Here is a 6227-nt window from a genome sequence, read left to right as displayed (position 1 = left end):
CAACATAATGTCTCAAACAAGGTACATGCCCCCCAAACTTCATTTCATTTAGCTAGGTGAATGGAATGTGTTGTAGCATTTTTTTGGTTTTGATAAGTTAGAATCAATTAGTCAAAAAATGAAAATATTTTTCAAAAAATTTTAAGGTAGGATATGGACAAAAAGAATATTGAATAAAAATATTAGGAAATATCTTGATAACATGTCCATATCAAAGAAAATGTTAGAATAGTTTCCCTAAAAAATGAAGGAAAAAAATAAAATGTTAGGTTAGATAGAAAAGCAAGAAACTCTGAAAGCATGCAAGTCCAAGTGCCACTACTTTTTACTTTATTATGTAAAATAATGGTTGCATGTAGCTTGTCATAAATGCTACAACCCATGAGAGTCAAATAGTTTAATCTTGACTAGTTCATGCTTTAAATTTCCTGTTTATAGTTAGAGAATAAAGATCTATCCAAACTATTTAATCTTGTCAGATGAGTAATTGGGTAGAGAATAATAAGGAGCTTATCAGTTTAATCTGAGCCCTTGGATGTTATAAGGTTAGAATTAGATAGTTTTTTTTTCAAAAGAAAAAGGAAAGAAAAGGGTCTACTAGCCTAAAATCACCCAATTAAGTGAAGAAAAAATGTTAGGATTAGTTAAGGGTAGGTAGAAGAAATCTTGAAAAAGTACAAAGTTGATTGAAGAATAAGCACATTTATCATGCTTGATTATGTGTTTCAGTGTACAGGAGCAGTTATGAAAGTGAAACGGATGTTCACTAGCTGATATGATTAACTTCCCCTCATTTCATTTCACCCACCACTACATACTTACTAATTTCCTGATTATCCCATCATTTCCTAATAAGATACCCTTTTCCCTTCATTTCCATCTTTGCCCCTTGGTTTCACACATTTTCCTAGAAATTTACCCTTCGAAACTCATTTCCTACCCAAAAACCCCTTTTCCTTAGTGTGAAACCCATTTCCCTTTGAAGAAATCACTTTCCCCTTGTAATTTCCATAAAACCCATTTAATCCTAAAGTTTTATTAAAACCCACATTACTTAAATTTAAAAAGAGTGAAGGGATCTCTACTTGAATGGTTCATGAGGTACAATACTTGCTAAGGTTTTGCAAATGGGGTAGCAAGCTAAGTGGGCTTGATTGTGGGGAAAAACTCCACAGTTAAGCGCGCTTGAACCAGAGGAGATCTAGGATGGGTGACCTCCTGGGAAGTCCTGGTTACCGGGTGCAAGCCCCGGAAGTGATGATTGATCCTATGTGAAATTTCACTAGTTTCAATCCCACTTCTTCACCCCTGTGAGCATCACCCGATGCAATGAGTGCTAAGTGAACTATTCAAAAATCATGAGAAATTAGTCAGTTACGACTACATCTCATGGAAATGGTCATATGTGAATGACTTACTTAACGCAGTTGAATCCCAAAAATGATACTTTCTAAGGTTTTGCAAATGGGGTAGCAAGCTAAGTGGGCTTGAATGTGGGGAAAAACTCCACAGTTAAGTGCGCTTGAACCATAGGAGATCTGGGATGGGTGACCTCCTGGGAAGTCCTGGTTACCCGGTGCAAGCCCCGGAAGTGATGATTGATGCTGTGTGAAATTTCACTAGTTTCAATCCCACTTCTTCACCCCTGTGAGCATCACCCGATGCAATGAGTGCTAAGTGAACTATTCAAAAATCATGAGAAATTAGTAAGTTATGACTACATCTCATGGAAATGGTCATACGTGAATGACTTACTTAACGCAGTTGAATCCCAAAAATGATGTCTAATATAATGCACTGCGCAAACCCCCATACCTAAATTCAAAAAGAGTGAAGGGATCTCTACTTGAATGGTTCATGAGGCACAATACTTGCTAAGGTTTTGCAAATGGGGTAGCAAGCTAAGTGGGCTTGATTGTGGGGAAAAACTCCACAGTTAAGCGTGCTTGAGCCAGAGGAGATCTGGGATGGGTGACCTCCTGGGAAGTCTTGGTTACCGGGTGAAAGCCCCGGAAGTGATGATTGATGCTATGTGAAATTTCACTAGTTTCAATCCCACTTCTTCACCCCTGTGAGCATCACCCGATGCAATGAGTGCTAAGTGAACTATTCAAAAATCATGAGAAATTAGTCAGTTACGACTACATCTCAGGGAAATGATCATATGTGAATGACTTACTTAACGCAGTTGAATCCCAAAAATGATATCTAATATAATGCACTGCGTAAACCCCCATACTTAAATTCAAAAAGAGTGAAGGGATCTCTACTTGAATGGTTCATGAGGCACAATACTTGCTAAGGTTTTACAAATGGGGTAGCAAGCTAAGTGGGCTTGATTGTGGGGAAAAACTCCACTGTTAAGTGCGCTTGAGCCAGAGGAGATCTGGGATGGGTGACCTCCTGGGAAGTCCTAGTTACCGGGTGCAAGCCCCGGAAGTGATGATTGATGCTATGTGAAATTTCACTAGTTTCAATCCCACTTCTTCACCCCTGTGAGCATCACCCGATGCAATGAGTGGTAAGTGAACTATTCAAAAATCATGAGAAATTAGTCAGTTATGACTACATCTCATGGAAATGGCCATACGTGAATGACTTACTTAACGCAGTTGAATCCCAAAAATGATATCTAATATAATGCACTGCGTAAACCCCCATACTTAAATTCAAAAGGAGTGAAGGGATCTCTACTTGAATGGTTCATGAGGCACAATACTTGCTAAGGTTTTGCAAATGGGTTAGCAAGCTAAGTGGGCTTGATTGTGGGGAAAAACTCCACAGCTAAGTGTGCTTGAGCCATAGGAGATCTGGGATGGGTGACCTCCTGGGAAGTCCTGGTTATCGGGTGTAAGCCCCGGAAGTGATGATTGATGCTATGTGAAATTTCACTAGTTTCAATCCCACTTCTTCACCCCTGTGAGCATCACCCGATGCAATGAGTGCTAAGTGAACTATTCAAAAATCATGAGAAATTAGTCAGTTACTACTACATCTCATGGAAATGGTCATACGTGAATGACTTACTTAATGCAGTTGAATCCCAAAAATGATATCTAATCCTCCAATATTCACTTTTTCCTAATATAATACCTTTTAACGCACCCTTGGTGTGGATAAACAGACCCCTGCCATATTAAACCATGGTCCCACTCCATAAACCTTTTTAACCCATTTTATTCATTAAAATAATTACAAATCACTTGTAATTAGCCCTTGGACCTCACTAATCTCCGTCGACTATCCTCCGTGCAACTCCACCACACAATAGCTATCAGATCATCTGCTCCCAGATCTAACGACCCAGAACAATATCACGCACTCGTGATCTCCTAGGTTTATACGCTCGAGAGCATGCGAAATTCATGGTTTTTATTAGGCCCCTTGTGGTTACGTGGTAGTCCCACGTTAACTCACGTGTCCTCGAAGAAAAACCATCTCACAGCCAAAAGTGGTGCGATGAGCCTTCGAAACTGCTCCCCGCGTATGATAAAACCATCTACTGTTCACTTAACCTTTTCACACAAAATTTTAAAAGTTTCTCGTTTAAACGCCAAAACCCTCACTTTCGCTCTTTTCGCCGGTTTACACAGTAAAACCTGTATAACCCTGCCTATGCCACACTGAGCCTCTGCAACCTTATTTGACCTCCAGTTACATTCCAAACACTGCCATGACTGCATCCATACACTATCCTGTTCCCTAAAGCCATTTTGGCCCTCCCTGTCAGCCTGTTTTTTTCTTATAAATTGTTGTATTTTGTAAGTGATTAGCAGAAGACCAGGAGACCTCATTAAACAGTTTTTATACTAGTCAAAAAACATGTTTATTCTAGATTCTCGAGAAATGAATTCAAATGATTTTCCTGTACAAACAGAAACCAAGTTTAAACCAAAGACAGAGGAGAAGGAAACTTTTACACAATAAATGTTAAAACAAACAATTTACACAATAAAAGAAACCGAAAATTTACACAGTAAAAGTTAAAACACAGGAGGCAGATAAAAAATATAGATGAAAGAAAAAATGGTGAAAGTGTATCAGATGAAAGGTCATAAGTAAAAATGATATCCATTGTGAAGATCAAATAGTCAAGCAGCTTAAAGGGAAAAATATCAAAGTCTAAAGGACAATAGAACCTAAATAACAGGAACAGTCAGCCAGTTTCAACACTTTTCAATTTTTTCAGTAATAGTCACCAACAGCGCAACGTCAAAATAGTGTTAGATCAACTAGCACTCTTTATTTTTATTTCACAATAATCTATTTTTGTAAAATTAGTTTAGGATATTTTCTACTGTTGTATAAATAACTCTCCTTACGAGTTACTATGGGTTCATCATTGAACCAAGTTCACCATTGAACTAGGTTGATCATTGAAGAAGAGTGGCATCCTTGAATAAAGGTGGCACCCTTGAAGAGAAAATTGTAAACATTTGATGTACTTAGCTTTTATGGAACCTTAATACAAAGCAAATGATTTTGAATTCAGTTTTACACAGTTTGTGTTTCTTGTATGTTTTTCCAGTGTTACACATTATGTTTTTCTTCATATTCTTATGTCTTACAGAGATACCGAGGTAGGAATAATTGTGTCTTAATTTATTCCTATAAGCTTCTGAATTGATAATCTATTAAAAGAATGGATTAATGGACTATCTTTTTAATTAATTCCCTATGAATCAATAAATCATCAGCATCTTGTTGTAAGCATAAGCATAATCTCTTGAACCTTCTGGACATCTGTTAGAGGTTTTCACACTTATGATTACATAATTTTATTTTATTTTTCTTTTCTAAAAATTGTGATAATCATATTATTTTTTGTTTCTACTCACCATTATTCAAGCTTTATCACCATGTGAAATTTTATAGAAACCCTCTTCTTTGGGATTAACATTATTCAAAAGGTTAGGCATTATAGTGTTATATCTGTTTCATTCATTGGTCCTCCAAATTAAAACAAAAACCCCCAAACAATTATCTTAGATGCTCTAGCTTGATAGATGACCATTATCAACTCATAGGTACAACATCAATCTGGTGCCATTGTCAGGGAATCGAATTCCATTATGTTTTCATGGGGCAATGATATTCATTCTATTCCTTTAAGGTGATTAAATGTATATAAAGGTTAAAATCCTTCACCTAGTGACTCCACTAGGCCAAACTGGAACTTTTTAAGCACACGAGATCTCATTCAGAATCTGACTTAGTTAATCCTCTGTCAAATCCTAAAAAACTTTTGAGAAAAGCCAGTTCTAAAAGGAGACATCAACCATCTTCTTCTTCCTCTTCTTCCTTGCAGTCTAAAGATTTAGTATCATTTGATCCTTTTAGTAATATTCCATCTAATATTGATTTGACACAAATACCTCCTAGGGTTTCAGAACTATTAGATAGGGGAGTTGATTTAGATTCAACATTCCTCATTCATTCTTTTGAAACACATCAAGAACCCCCTCTACCACGAGGATCACCTAAAACTGAGTCTGACTTGGTTGCTCATTTATCTGAATACAAACCCACATATTTCATATCCCCTACCACTTATTAATTTCCTTCCACTTCTGAACGACCTAAATCTTCTAGTTCTGAATAACATGAAGAGACCATCTCCATATATTCAAATCCACTCTTTGAAAGAAAAGAGGGTATTCATTCACTAGTCCCAAAGTTAGTTCTTAAGACTTCTTTAAAGTTATTTAGGAGATCCCCTCCTTCTTCACCTCCACATAGTCACACACCCCCTCAATCACCTTCTTCTACCTCTTCTTCATCTTCTTCTTCTTCATCCACGTAAACACCTCACACACCACCTTCTACTATTGCATTCCAACCCATTGCACATGCTAGATATGTAGCTTTAGTCTTACCTTCTAACCTCGATGCATTCCCAGCTGGGTACTTGAAATACCTTCCCAGGTATAATGGCGAAACTATTCCCTCAGCTGAAGACCATCTTCAAGCTTTTCTAGATTTTGTAGACAACATGAATATTGAACAAGAAAATGTTTACATGATATTGTTTGTACATTCACTTGAAGGAAATGTATGAATCTAGTTTAGGCAGTTACTTGTAAATTCCATTAGAAATTGGGAAGAGCTTACAAACATATTTAAAAATCAATGGGGTGTAAAGAAAGATCATATTTCCTTTCTGACTGAGTTTGAAGAACTTAAAAGAAAATTTGGTCAACCATTATTATATTTTATCAAAAGGTTCA

This window comes from Pinus tabuliformis, chromosome 4_1, assembly GCF_031772625.1.
Source record: "Pinus tabuliformis cultivar Carrire ecotype Pingquan chromosome 4_1, CPIR1, whole genome shotgun sequence".
Classification (NCBI taxonomy): domain Eukaryota; kingdom Viridiplantae; phylum Streptophyta; class Pinopsida; order Pinales; family Pinaceae; genus Pinus; species Pinus tabuliformis.
Note: the sequence above shows the minus strand (reverse complement) of the source record.